Raw genomic sequence first — 15,805 nt, forward strand, 5'->3', positions numbered from 1 at the left:
CCTCGGACTCCGGGTCCGGTGATAGCTTCTCAGTCAGGGCGAGCTCTGCAGCTGCCAGCCCCTGACTCCTTGTAGCACTGCTCCCACAGAGCTCCTGATGTTCTTTTCCTATATCTGCTTCTCTGTCTCTACTTCTTCTCTACTCACTAACCCTGCCTCAGCCCTAGGTTTATATAGGGGAAGTTCTTCCCCTCCCAGGACTGGGCAGGAGGTGTGGCATGCATAGGATTCCTGACCAAGAGACCTCCCACCTGCTCTCAGACATAACATTGCTGTTACTGTGGAAACCAGACCCCTGGGGTGCCACATTCCCCCCTAGTGAAATTTAGTACTCCGGGACTAAACATATTTTTTTTTTTTAGAAAAACATAACAAGGTATAAACAATAATAGTACAATAAGAAAAACACATAAAGATGGTCACGGCGTGTCCGCAACCGGGTGCAGTTTTTGAAGAAAAGCAAGGTGTCCATTTCACCAAAACAGGGAGACGTAACCAGGTAGGGGTCTGTCCTGCCCCGAGTCCTTAACAGTCTTTAGTCCATTCCTAGGTTACGCTCCAACCATGTACAAAGGATTCCCGGTAAATCCACCAAGGACTCCTATAAATAACTAGAAACACATAATTATACACAAGCAACAAGAAAAACAGGTAACCACAAATAAAACAATTTATACACTTCAAATCCTCCAACGTGCGGGTAACTGGCCTCTAGTGGCCCTAGTGGACCTACGGAGCTGACTGTCTGGCCCTAGACTACAGGGTGTAGGAGCTGTCAAGGGTAAACTGGGCAGCTGTCTACGGGCCCTTTGGCTCACTAGGGGCATGGCAGGCTCACTATAAGCAGAGGGTTGATCCTCCTGGTCTGCTGGTATGGGGTCTTCCGCCTCCTGGACCGGCTGTTCTTCCAGCTCTACCTGTTGCTCCGTAGGTGCTTGGGATGCTGGTTGGAGGAAGGTGAGTACGGGTACCACAACTGCACCATTGACTTGAGTCCAAGACCGAGGGAAGTCTCCGAGCACAGTACTAACCATATCTTCCCTTTCCTCTACGGGTCGATGGTCTTCTTGTTCCTCTTCAGGGTTCCGTAGCTGTTCAGGACACTTCTTCAGGTGATCCCGGGATACAACGGCTATGGTCTCCCCTCCGTCTTTACTGATGGTACAGACTTTCGGGTTCTCATGGCTTGAGGGCAGTACGGTGTACGGGTCCTTCTCCCACTGGTCGTCTAACTTGTGGAGCCGTCTTTTCCTCTTCAAGACCTGCTCTCCGGGTACCAGGGGAACAGCGGGAGCATACTGGTTGTAAGTTTTCTCTTGTCTTTCCCTAGCCTGACAGAGACTTCGCTCCACGCTCTCCTGTACTTTCCGGTACTGCTGCTGCCTCTCTGTGTCCCAGTCTGCTTCTGGTGAAGTGTCCTCGGGTGTCAGGACTCCCATTTCCAGGTCAACAGGTAACTTACCAGGTCTCGCCCTCATTAGGTAAGCCGGGGTACAGTTGGTGGAACCTACCGGGATGTGGTTGTATAGGTCCACCAGATCGGGCAACTTCTCAGGCCACAGACTGCGTTCTTCCAGGGGCAACGTTTTCAGAAGATCCATTACCACCTGGTTCATTTTCTCACAAAGTCCATTAGTTTGCGGATGATAGGGTGTCGTCCTTATCTTCCGGCAGCCATACAGATTGCAGAATTCCTGGAAGACCTCCGCTTCAAAGGCAGGTCCCTGGTCCGTCAGCACTTGGTCCGGGTACCCGTGTGGACGGCAGAAGTGCTGCTGGAAGGCTCTAGCTGCTGTTTGAGCCGTTAAGTCCTTAACGGGGACGACAACCAAGAACCGGGAGTAATGATCCACAATGGTTAATGCGTAGACGTAGCCACTTCTGCTTGGGGTCAGTTTTACATGATCCAAGGCTACCAGTTCCAACGGCTGCCGGGTGACGATGGACTGCAGGGGAGTCTTCTGGCTGGCATGGTCCTTCCTTCTTAGGTTGCACGGGCCACAGTCTCTGCACCACCTCTCGATGGTTCCCCTCATGCCTACCCAGTGGAACCGCCCGCGCAGCAGGAACTCCAGCTTCTTCCATCCGAAGTGTCCAGCCCCATCGTGGTATGCCTCCATCACCATGGCTGCGTCTCTTCGTGGCACCACTACTTGCCAGATTAGTTCATGCGTCCGGGAGTTAACCATTCTGCGGCACAACTTCCCCTTGTAAAGGAACAGTCGACTCTTCTCAGCCCACAGTTGCTTGGCTTCTTCCGGAGCGTCTGGGTCAAGGCGAGCCTCTGGCCGAGTCAGCATCTCCTTCACCAGTCGGACGGCAGGGTCACTGTCTTGCGTTTCCTCCCAGTTGTAGTGAGGCAAGGGGTTAAACGTAGCGGCTTGCTTACTCCTTACCCGATGGGAATACTGGATAGTCCCATGACGGTGGAACGCGGGGAGTTCGACTTCTTCCAGTCCCTCTGGATCTTCTCCTACGTCCGGTAGGTTTGGCATCCTGGACAGGGCGTCCGCGTTGGTATTGGAGCGTCCTGCCCGGTATTTGATTGTGAACTCGTAGTTGGACAGACGGGCCATCCATCTCTGCTCTAGGGCACCGAGTCTTGCCGTGTCCAGGTGTGTCAACGGGTTGTTATCCGTGTACACGGTGAACCGGGAAGAAGCGAGGTAGTGCTTAAAGCGTTCGGTGACTGCCCACACCACTGCCAGGAACTCTAGCTTAAATGAGCTGTAATTCTCAGGGTTTCTTTCGGTGGGTCGCAGTTTTCGGCTGGCGTAAGCAATTACTCGTTCTTTCCCCTGCTGGATCTGGGACAGTACGGCTCCTAGCCCGATGTTACTTGCGTCGGTGTAGAGGATAAAGGGCTGGCTGTAATCAGGGTACGCCAGGATTTCATCCCCCGTGAGGGCCATCTTCAGCTGGCGGAAGGACTCTTCTTCTAACTTCTCCCATTTGAAGGGCGGCTTCTGGTTCTTGGCCTTCCGGGACTGGCCTATCAGGAGGTCCTGCATAGGAGCTGCCTTTTTGGTGAAACCGGGGATGAATCTTCGGTAATAGCCTACCAACCCGAGGAACTGCCGCACTTCCTTTACACTGGAGGGACTTGGCCATTCCTTAATTGCGGTGATCTTATCAGGGTCGGGAGCCACTCCGTCAGCGCTCACCACGTGTCCCAGGTACTGCACCTTTGGTTTCAGGAGGTGACACTTGGAGGGTTTTACCTTTAAGCCGTAGCTTGCCAGAGCTTCGAACACTTCCGCCAGGTGTTTCAGGTGGTCCTCATAAGTCTTGGAATATACGATGACATCGTCCAGGTACAACAGGACCGTCTCGAAGTTTCTGTGGCCCAGACAGCACTCCATTAATCGTTGGAAGGTTCCCGGTGCGTTGCAGAGTCCGAACGGCATGCAGGTAAACTTGCTAAGTCCCATCGGGGTGGTGAATGCGGTCTTCTCCCGGTCCGCCTCTGCTACAGGAACCTGCCAGTACCCGCTAGTGAGATCCAAGGTAGAGAAGAAGTTAGCAGATCTTAAAGCAGCCAAAGACTCCTCTATCCTTGGTAAGGGGTACGCATCCTTGTGTGTGATACGGTTGATTTTCCGGTAATCTACACACATCCTCATGGTGTTGTCTTTCTTTTTGACTAAGACTAGTGGAGCTGCCCAGGGGCTACAGCTATCCCTGATCACCCCAGCCTCCTTCATGTCCCTAAGCATCCCCTTGGCGTGTTGGTAGTGTGCAGGGGGTACGGGTCGATACCTCTCTTTTATGGGAAGATGGTCTCCCGTGGGGATGTGGTGTTCTACCCCCTTGACTCGCCCGAAGTCTAACGGGTGTTTACTAAACACTCTCTCGTACTCTTGAACCACCCGATAGACTCCCTGTTTCTGGTGTGAGGGAGTGGAGTCAGTACCCAAATGTAGTTGCTGACACCAGTCCTCCATTGTTTCCTTAGAGCCGTTACCTTCCTCCGGGGAAGATGGAGGCAAGGGTTCTACGGACTGTATGGAATTTTGATTGATGGTATACAATTTGGCTAGCGTGGCATACCGGGGCAGGTACACTTCTTTCTTCCCGATATTTATTATGCGAACGGGCACCCTCCCATGGCGTACATTGACCACCCCCCGTGCTGTCAAAATGGTGGGCCTACTGTCTGAGTAAACTGGTTCTACCATTGCCTGGTAATCTCTACCTCTCAGACCAATAGCTGCCCGGCACCAAATCATCATTTCACTTTTCGGGGGCATGGCAATAGGGAAAGGGTCACACATTCTTACGCTACCAATCTCACCACCGGAGAGTTCTATCTGTTGCCGTCGCATCAGTGCCCGGATCTCTTTCTGGAGCACTCGCTGCTGGCCGGAGCTGGCGTTCTTGGCAATCTGCTGTAAAAGGAAAATCACCTCTGCAAGACAATTTTCAATTACATTAGTTCCTAGAGTTATCTTTGGGTGACTCTCGTGTTTGTCAATGTCTACAATGATCAGTCCCTGTGCCGCCAGTTCGACTCTACCGATTTTGATGGTCACCTCTTTAAATCCAATCTGTGGCACGGGCTGACCATTGCTGGCGATGATACTCAAGTCGTCGTCAGGGTAGCGGGTGATATCCGAGTCATTCCAGTACTGCTTGAAGAGCACGTACGGTATAGTGGTAACCTGTGACCCGATGTCCAGTAGGGCACTCATAGGGATGCCATCCAGTACCACAGGCAAGACTGGACGTCCTCCCACATATTTGTCGCGCCAGTTCGATGGGCCTGATGATCTTTTTCCTGGGGGTTGGCCCTCTACCCCAGGTTGTGCCAGTTTAAAGGACAGTACCTTGCCATATGTCCGGGTTGATTGCAGCGGCGGCAGATGGGTTGTCCGTCCTCGTTGTATCGGTCGCTGGGTCTTCCTCTGGCCGGTGGGGTCCTCCTTGGTCGACGCCACGGGATGTCCTCCGGTCCGGATGCCAGCTGGATCTTCCCTGGAGTGGAAACCTGTAAAGACTGCACAGTTCGGGTTAGCGCGGCAACGCTTTTAGCTAGCTCTTGGACCTGATGGTGCAGGTCTGGAGCCGGGTCATTGTTCAAAGCCTGCACATCAGCTCCCACAGGCCCTGCCGACAAGGGCGCCGCCTCCTGGTGGTAAGTGGTAGTGGGGCGTCTGTGGGTCACAACGCCACCTGGTGCCGGTTCTCGGAGCACCCGGATGGCTCTGTCCTTGAACTGTGCAAATCCCAGATGAGGGTCCTGTAAGGCCATTGCCCGCAACTGGGTTCGGTGGGCATTGCAATATAAACCCTCTATAAATTGTTCAGTCAACAGCCTGTCCTCGTCTCCCACGCCGTCAGGGTCGGTCTGCTTAATGGCTCTCAGGGCCTCTTGTAGGTTCAGGGCATAGTCCCTTATACTCTCATGTGCCCGCTGTTTGCACCCGTAGAATCTAAGCTTGATCTCGGCTGAGGTGCGGGTATCAAAGGTGTCCCTCAGCCGGGTTAGTATCTCTGCGACAGTCCTCCTCCCAGGTGGCCAGGACTTTACCTCCCTTTGGGCTGCCCCGGTTAATTGGGCCACCAGGATGCTCACTTTTTGCTCCTCTGTGAGGGGATACACCTGGAAGAGGCTATCCAGCTTTTCTCTAAAGTCATGCAGGGTATGTGACTCCCCTGAGTACTGGGGTAGCCAGGCTGCCCCCGGGATATAGGGCATGGTGAAAGGCATGACCGCAACAGCGGTGGCGCTGGCGGGGGTTGAAGCGGTGAAGCTCTCCTCCGTATCCGACATCCTTCTCCCCCCTAGTGGACCGTGGCCTACCTTGCGATGATCCTCTTCCGTAGGCCGCGGCTCCACAGTGGATCGTCAGGGTTGAGGACCTTCCGTCGCACTCCTGTGACGTCGGCGTCGGCTGGGCTCCTTCCAGGACCTTACGCAACGTCCGGACGTGAGGCGGGGCTTCAGTTCTCGCGCGCTTTCGGAGTCCACGCCCCTCTTCTTCCCGCGCGGCGTCCTCAAGATGGCGTCCAATGGCGGGAAAACTCCACCGATGGCGGGAAGGAAGCGGAAGATGGCGCCGGATGGCGGGAATCTTCACCACAGGTAAGTTTGAACAGTCTTTTTCAGGCACGCAGTACCCGGTGGTTGCGGGCACGAAATCCTGCCGACTACGCCAAAAGTTGACGCACCCCTGGGCCTGTGTCGCGCAGCGTTGCGCACGCGGGAGCTTACCCGGAGCCGGATCTGTTGAGGGTTGTAGTCTCGTGGCGGTGACCCGGTCCGTGCCCAGGGAGTCAGACTAAGTGGCGCTGTATTAGCGGTAGATGTTGGACGACTACGCCACCCGTTGAATGCAGCGAAGGAGCTGCCGCTGCAGGGCAGACCGCTGAGGCCGGTGGTAGGATTGTGCAGCGTGATAGTATCACCCCCAACGGGAGGGGTATGGCCTCAGGGCAGCCGACGTGGATGATGGGGGTAGCAGGAACCACTCGGAGACGGTACGGTGTAGTTCAGGGTCTTTACTGGTGACAAAGATAGACCCTCCCGGAGTACTGGCTAGCGATTGGGGCCTGGTCAGTCCTTGAGCAGATGGGATCTCCCCTGGCCAGGCGGAGTTGTAGGCCTCCCAAACTAACTGTACTCTTCTGGCTACCTTGCTAGAGGCGGGTATAAGTAGCCCACGTCCCTGAGTGTACCGTGTGGTGCTCACCCGTATGGCCGGTGACTCGGGGCCTTCTAGTAGCTTCCGCTCCACGACGGCGGTGCTGGTCCCACGCGTGTGACCGTGCCTTCGGGTTTCTTGGCCAGAGGACCTGAAATCCCCTGCCGGTCGGTTTCTGCTGCTGGATAGGAGTTAGTCCCCACAGCCTCGGACTCCGGGTCCGGTGATAGCTTCTCAGTCAGGGCGAGCTCTGCAGCTGCCAGCCCCTGACTCCTTGTAGCACTGCTCCCACAGAGCTCCTGATGTTCTTTTCCTATATCTGCTTCTCTGTCTCTACTTCTTCTCTACTCACTAACCCTGCCTCAGCCCTAGGTTTATATAGGGGAAGTTCTTCCCCTCCCAGGACTGGGCAGGAGGTGTGGCATGCATAGGATTCCTGACCAAGAGACCTCCCACCTGCTCTCAGACATAACATTGCTGTTACTGTGGAAACCAGACCCCTGGGGTGCCACAGAAGCAACAAATTGTATTATTTATGCCAGAAATTAGCATAAATTTGCATACTTCCAGCCACATTCTGAATAGACTGTGTCTGGCCTCACTCAATACACTTGCTTTGAGTGAGGTCATGCACTTCTAGTTGGCATGTGACCGCGTATATGCAAATCACTTACTTGCGGTCTCTCCCGGTGCCGCCACGTTCACTTCAATAGGGGCCACGTGTAGTCAATACATGTGCATCATCAATATCATAATCCCAGGCATTCCCTTTAATAATCCGTTCAATTGTGGGATTGTACTGGATTTTATGGGAAGAGCAATTTTATTGATGCCTCTCTTGATTTGCAGTGGACCGATGGGATAGTCGCTAATACTTTCCGGGAGTTTGCGTTATCTGAGACCCCGGAAAGAAAATGGGTTATCTTTGATGGACCTATTGATACGCTAGGGATAGAAAGTATGAACACCGTCCTAGATGATAATAAAAAGGTAACTCTCTATTTTACTTTGTGAAAACTTTTTTTTTTTTATTTATATCCTTTTCTGTTTTCATCACCATGTAGCATAACAAAAAGTGATGCAAAAAGTTATCCTCCATGTATATCTACAGCCATGATGGAGAATAGAAAACATTAGATTTTATGGCATCTTTATATATCTTTAATTAGCAGTAAATTGCAAAAACTGTTTGTATTTCCTAACACTATCCGACAATATCCATTCATGAAGATGGAAATAAGCCTTTAGTAGAGGACTTATGTATTGTATGTGGAGAGAGACGCTTTAAAAGATATTCATTGCAGGATCATCTTCCAATTATAAATCAGCTACTAGATTTTTACACTTTTTTCAGATATTAATTTGTGCACATAATGATTGTACTTTCTCCACTAAAGCTTACAATGATCCTTTATGAGGTTACTGATCAGACTCCGTGGATTAAGTTATTATTCATTTGTTCAACATTTAATATTGTTTTAAATATGTCCTGTTATTTTTAGCGTTGCTTGATGAGTGGGGGGATCATTCAGATGTCACCTCAGATGAGTCTGATTTTTGAAACAATCGACCTTTCCCAGGCGTCGGTAGGTTTTCACTCATCCTATAAGAGAGGAGTTCCCATATACTTGTACAACGGGGGATCTAATGCTAACTAATCAGATTTAGTTATAGGGTTGACTTTTAGAGGTATTCTCATCTTTTAAAGCATATCCACAAAATGGCCATAATTGTCTGATAGATGAGGGTCTCTCCTCTGGCACCCACCCAAACTTTTCTCGAATATGAGGCCCCATCTTGTGCCGCTGTGAAAGGAGAGTTTGGCAGCACGAGCAACTCTTCCATTCACCGATTTGGAAGTCCTACATACACAGTCATCAGGGGTGTAATGATCGCGGTTGCAGAGGTCGCGACTGGGCCTGTGCAGGTGAGGGGCCCGCCGACATCAGCGCAAACTTCAACTGCATGTTCACCCCCGAACGCACATTCAGACGAAGTGTATTGAGGCGCAGAGACCCGTTGGGTCTGTGCACGACAATGCACGCTGCCGGCCAATCAGAAGCCAGCAGCTGATGTCGGCGTGCACGTGACTGAGGGTACATGACAGTGACATCATATGCTCCCGAAGCTTGCACTCTGAAGTCAGATGCTGGCTTCAGAAGAGGATGGCGCACAGCGGGGGAGCGGAGGAAAAGCGAGCAGAATCATTTATTTTTTTTCTATGCATTAAAGTACAACGGCAGAATGAGGGACATATACCAGGATGGGGGATATATATACTAGGATGGGGATATATATATATACCAGGATGGGGAATATATATACTAGGATGGGGGATATATATACCAGGATGGGGGATATATATACTAGGATGGGGGATATATATACCAGAATGGGGGAAAAATATACCAGGATGGGGGATATATGTATCAAGGTGGGGCCCTGGATAAGGGACATATATACCAGGATGGGGGATATATATATCAAGGTGGGGCCCAGGATAAGGGACATGTACACTAGGATGGGGGATATATATACCAGGATGGGGCCAGAACAGGGGACATATATACCAGGAAGGAGCCCAATATGGGGGATATTACTACATAATGGGGTAGGAGGTGCAACACGTATGTCCTTATAGGATTTAGAACACTACAAGGGCCCATACATCTGACCAACATGCAGGGGGTCCAAATGTTGCAATGGGGGCCCATCGGACTCTAGTTACGCTACTGACAGTCATCTCTACATTCACTTTAGTCGCTATAATTAAAGGGATTGTCAGTCCCTTTCATTCTGGTGCTACTACAACAATCATCTAAATGGTGGGGATCCAGTTCCTGACACCAGCACTGAATGTAGGGAAAATGTAATGTTACATAGCTTCTACTCAAATAAATGGATGTCTATGTAATCTATGGATGATGGAAACGTCAGGACACTTGGAAACGACTTTGTAGACTGTTTTTCATCCACCCAGCGAGATAATTAGATAACTGGATGGGCTTGTGTCTTAGGGCAACCCTACTTAGTATATCTCTCTCTCCAGCCCGCCACTGTTAGCCGCTGTGGTATGATTTATCTGGAACCCCAACAACTGGGCTGGGCGCCCCTGGTGAGGTCCTGGCTCAGCACCCTTCCCGATGCACTGAAGACTAAGGACCACCTCGCTCTTCTAGAGGAACTCTTTAAGTGGCTCGTCCAACCTTCCCTTCGATTCCTCCGAAAGCAGTGCAAGGTGGGCGCCATGTGTCCTCTCAATTGTAGGAGCATTGCGCAAGTTTGTAGTCTAGATTTACCCTCAGTGTCCTAATGTCTTTCCTCATAGGATCTGGTGACAACCAGCAATGGCAATGTGGTAATATCACTCACACCATTATTGGAGATGCTGATTTTTGATGTGGTGAGAGAGGATCCGAATAATAAGAACATTCGTATCTGGATCCTGGTAAGTGGAAGATCTGCCGATCCCATACACAGTGTGGCTGATCCACCTGCAGGTATAGACAGTGCTTTCCTATGCTCCTGGAAAACGGGGAAATAATTCCAAGTGGAGAGAAATTGTGAAAATATCACAATTCTGACATTATTTTTTGGGAATTGTTTTTACGGTGTACATTGTGTGGTAAAATTACTTAGCAATATGATTCACTCCTCAGTACGATTACACCGATACCAAACATGTCCAGTTTTTTTATTAGATTGGTAGTGAAAAAAAAAATTAGAGGTTTGGGAAAAAACATTTTTTTGGGTTGTGTCACCATTTTCCGAGACCCGTGACGTTTTCATTTTTTAGTCGATGGAGCTGTTTGAGAGCTTATTTTTTGTGGTACGAGACAATGTTTTTGTTGATACCATATTGCGATAGATATTACATTTTTATCGCTTCTTACAGCATTTTTTGTGATACTGCATCAACCAGAAAAACATAATTTTGTCGTTCTTGATTTTTTTTCTCGTTACGCCGTTTACTGATCGGGTTAATTATTTTTATATTTTGATAGATTGGACTTTTCTGAATGCGGCGATACCACATATGTGTATTTTTTGTAAAACTTATTTTCTCTTTACTGGGGGAAAAAACCCATTTCAAGTTTTATGGGTTTTTTTTTTGTTTTTTTTCATACTTTTTAAAACATTTTTTGTAACTTTTCTCTGTATTTATTAGCCCCCTTAGGGAACTTAAAGCTGCGATCGTCTGATCGCTTGTGCTATATACAGCAATGCTACACCATTGCTGCATATAGCAAAAATCACGGTCTCCTTTGAAGCCCGGCCACGTCATCCGCGATTGTTAGAGGCAGGTTCCTGACGTCTGCTGAGAATTGCATGTCAATAGTACCTTTAGAAATATATTTACTTAGAAAATTGGTGACGTGTTCAATACTTATTTCGCCCGCTGTATATTGTATCCCTTTTCTTCTCTTTTAGGCCAGTTTTGCTTTCTCCCTGGTTTGGTCCATTGGCGGCTGTTGTGACACCGACAGCCGAGTGAAGTTTGATGCTTTTTTTCAAAGAAATTGTCACAGGAAAGATCGATCAGAGCCCTTTCCTGTCCTCTGTGGGGAAATGGGAATGTCCTTTGGACGATAAAGGCCTGGTCTATGACTACATGTACGAGGTAAAGGGATTTCTTCATGGAAATCAAGCCTAATGCTCAGCAACTTATAACTTTGGCCTTTGGGTTATTATCTTAGGTCTCTTAGGACATGTTCACACTGTGTTTATGCCGTATATCTATGACTCTGCCAGAGGTTCTGATTGAATCCCCGAAAAACTGAATTCAGAAGGAGACATGGAGTCCAATGACCTAAGTGGATTCCGTCAGATCCTCTGGCAAAGTAATAGACATGCTGCATAAACGCAGTGTGAACAGGACCTAAATGTCAAACTTATGTAATGTGTCAGTGCTCTCTTATCCCTACATCAAATGTGTCCGAATATGGTTTATCAAAGTTGTAACTACTTTTTTTTTCTTTGAAGTTAAAAGGCCGAGGGCGCTGGGTTCACTGGAATGAGTTTATTAAAGGCACAGCCACGTGGGACAAAAGCACCAAAATCCAAGATATCATTGTGCCAACTATGGATACTGTCAGATACACCTTCCTCATGGATATGTGCATCAAAAACACCAAGTAAGAGTAACAAAATGACTCTTATTAGGAAACCTTGTTGACAATTATCCATTTTGCCATCACAATTACTTATTGTATGGGAAAACCATTCGGATAGTGGAGTCGAATTAGGAAACCCTATTGGTCTATACACAGAAAACTGGCCGCCATTCACACCTGTCTGTTTTATGTCTGTACCAAACACAGTTTGTATAAATGAAAATAGTTTGCTAGTTACTTAAGGACGGGAAACACATATCACGATGGACGGACGGGCCGCGGGACCCCTGACCTGAAATTGACAGCCTCATAGACATCCATGAGGCTGGCGAGTTTGGGTCCGGAGATCTTGGTCCGTACATGGATGGTGTTTATCGGACATATGAATTCGGGCCTAAATTAGTAGTTTTATTCTCAACACTGTAAAATGTTTGATTTTATGGTTGTCCTACAAACTACTTTCCTTTTTTCGCAGACCACTCTTATTTGTGGGACTGACGGGGATAGGGAAATCTATTTACGTCAAAGACAAACTGATGAACAATCTGGACAAAGAAAAATTCTTTCCCTTCTTCATCAACTTTTCTGCTCGCACCAGTGCCAATCAGATTCAGGTTTGTCTTCTTTTTATCACCCTGCCTTCTGACAAATGAAAGAGGTTGCTTCATTAGGATATATAGATCTCATTGGGGGGGATACGCCACTTAGGACCCTCTGCTATGAGCCACAGAGGAGACCCACAAACAACAGAGGTCTCTCTCGCAGACCCTGAAGATCTGTGTATTAGATGGTCAGACATACATTTAAATGGGTTGATGGACCCATGTGTGTCTTAAAACAAAAAAAATACCCTGTCGCTTCTCCACGCTGCCGCCTGTGTCCCCATCGGTCTCTTCACTTCCTTTTCGACCAGGAGATGTCAATGAAGCCAACCAGTGTCAGATGATCGCCTGCAGTGGTGACTTTCTTTCTGAGCCAGAAAAGAGAGCTAGAAGACTAGTTCTTCTAGGTCGAATGAAACATCAATTCTGCAGCCAATCAATAGCCGCTGATTTGGCTGCAGCGGTCATGTGATGTTTTCTACCTGAAAATGAGACACCGCAGTAGTGGTCAACCTATTGAATCTTCCGACACATAGTTTGCATCTTATTCTAGAATATCATCATGGACAGACTGGACAAAAGACGGAAAGGCGTGTACGACCTCAGATGGGGAAGAAATGCATCATATTTGTGGATGATATGAACATGTCGGCATTAGAAAAATATGGAGCACAGCCACCTATCGAGCTCCTGCAGCAGTTATTAGACCACGGGAATTGGTAATATTCGCAAAAAAAATTAGTTTTTTATTTGTAAGTTATTTTCTTTTATCTTTTCCACTATACGTATATATGCAGCGTGTGTATGTATGTATATATATATACAGTACAGACCAAAAGTTTGGACACCCCTTCTCATTTAAAGATTTTTCTGTATTTTCATGACTATGAAAATTGTACATTCACACTGAAGGCATCAAAACTATGAATTAACACATGTGGAATTATATACTTAACAAAAAAGTGTGAAACAACTGAAAATATGTCTTATATTCTAGGTTCTTCAAAGTAGCCACCTTTTGGTTTGATGACTGCTTTGCACACTCTTGGCATTCTCTTGATGAGCTTCAAGAGGTAGTCACCGGAAATGGTCTTCCAACAATCTTGAAGGAGTTCCCAGAGATGCTTAGCACTTGTTGGCCCTTTTGCCTTCACTCTGTGGTCCAGCTCACGCCAAACCATCTCGATTGAGTTCAGGTCTGGTGACTGTGGAGGCCGGGTCAACTGGTGTAGCACCCCATCACTCTCTTTCTTGGTCAAATAGCCCTTACAAAGCCTGGAGGTGTGTTTGGGGTCATTGTCCTGTTGAAAAATAAATGATGGTCCAACTAAACGCAAACCAGATGGAATAGCATGCCACTGCAAGATGCTGTGGTAGCCATGCTGGTTCAGTATGCCTTCCATTTTGAATAAATCCACAACAGTGTCAGCAGCAAAGCACCCCCACACCATCACACCTCCTCCTCCATGCTTCACGGTGGGAACCAGGCATGTAGAGTCCATCCGTTCACCTTTTCTGCGTCGCACAAAGACACGGTGGTTGGAACCAAAGATCTCAAATTTGGACTCATCAGACCAAAGCACAGATTTCCACTGGTCTAGTGTCCATTCCTTGTGTTCTTTAGCCCAAACAAGTCTCTTCTTCTTGTTGCCTGTCCTTAGCAGTGGTTTCCTAGCAGCTATCTTACCATGAAGGCCTGCTGCACAAAGTCTCCTCTTAACTGTTGTTGTAGAGATGTGTCTGCTGCTAGAACTCTGTGTGGCATTGACCTGGTCTCTAATCTGAGCTGCTGTTAACCTGCGATTTCTGAGGCTGGTGACTCGGATAAACTTATCCTCAGAAGCAGAGGTGACTCTTGGTCTTCCTTTACTGGGGCGGTCCTCATGTGACCCAGTTACTTTGTAGCGCTTGATGGTTTTTGCAACTGTACTTGGGGACACTTTCAACGTTTTCCCAATTTTTCGGACTGACTGACCTTCATTTCTTAAAGTAATGATGGCCACTCGTTTTTCTTTACTTAGCTGCTTTTTTCTTGCCATAATACAAATTCTAACAGTCTATTCAGTAGGACTATCAGCTGTGTATCCACCTGACTTCTGCACAACACAACTGATGGTCCCAACCCCATTTATAAGGCAAGAAATCCCACTTATTAAACCTGACAGGGCACATCTGTGAAGTGAAAACCATTTCCGGTGACTACCTCTTGAAGCTCATCAAGAGAATGCCAAGAGTGTGCAAAACAGGTTTGTTTTCTTGTTTTAGGTTCTCAAAGACAGAATCAAGACTTTCTTTGAAATGATCTTTCACCACATCTTTCAATAGTTTGTATAGCCAGGATCGGTCCTGGTCGTCGACTAAGCGGTCATAAAACACCTGCAGAACTTCATGGACAAAGTCGCACCATGACACGTTTATTTTTCGTTGACTCTTTCTTGATCAGTAAGCATCCCTGCACCACTCGAGAGAAATCCTGCAGATTAAATGTATAATGGAATTTAGCCGGGGTGGGTAATAGGTTCTCCATGGCTTTCTTGTACACCTAGAATTTAGATCTAAAACTATGAGTGAAGTTAAACTTAAGAATTTGTATAAGCAATCAAAATCAGATTGGTTGGGGTCTGAATTCAGGTACCCCCACCAATCAGCTGAACGGACGGTGGATCTGGCGCTGCATTCATGTACTGACAGTGGTTCTAGCGCTGCATTCATGTACTGACGGTGGTTCTGGCGCTGCATTCATGTACTGATGGTGGTTCTGGAACTGCATTAATGTACTGACGGTTGTTCTTTCCGTACATTCATGTACTGACAGTGGTTCTGGCGCTGCATTCATCTACTGACGGTGGTTTTGGCACTGCATTCATGTACTGACGGTGGTCCTGGAGCGGCCTTCATGAACTTCAGATGTTTTACACATGTTGCAATCCATAAAATGCTTCATAGCTATGTTAAAACTTAAAAATCCTCAAAACGTAGAGATTTGGGATTATGAGGAGGATTTAGCGAGTTGGAGGGGCTGCAGCACCACAAGAATATTCTTTTTAAAGTGGCACTGTATGGGTCACAGAATCAAATGATATATAAAAAATGTAGTATTTCTCACCTACATGGTGCCGTTAACTATTTGGTTCCCAACAGTAAAAAATTTGGGAGAAAACTCATTGTTTCGTAGATAGAAGGCCACCACGGCGGAGAAGATGCGGACCATGGTCTCATCACTGAAGACGTTTATAGTGCAGATATTAAAATGACGTAAAAATCGAGGTGTAACTGCGTTTCTTCCGCCACCGGGGGGACCCATTGCTGCAGTCAGCTGTACATCAACCAATGAGATTTTGGAGGTGTCCTTTAAGTCATACCTAAAAGGTGAGAAAAGTTATATATATATATATATATATAAATATATATACAGTACAGACCAAAAGTTTGGACACACCTTCTC

This window comes from Phyllobates terribilis, unplaced genomic scaffold (genome assembly GCF_046119375.1).
Source record: "Phyllobates terribilis strain yellow unplaced genomic scaffold, ASM4611937v1 Scaffold_46__1_contigs__length_10046794, whole genome shotgun sequence".
NCBI lineage: Eukaryota > Metazoa > Chordata > Amphibia > Anura > Dendrobatidae > Phyllobates > Phyllobates terribilis.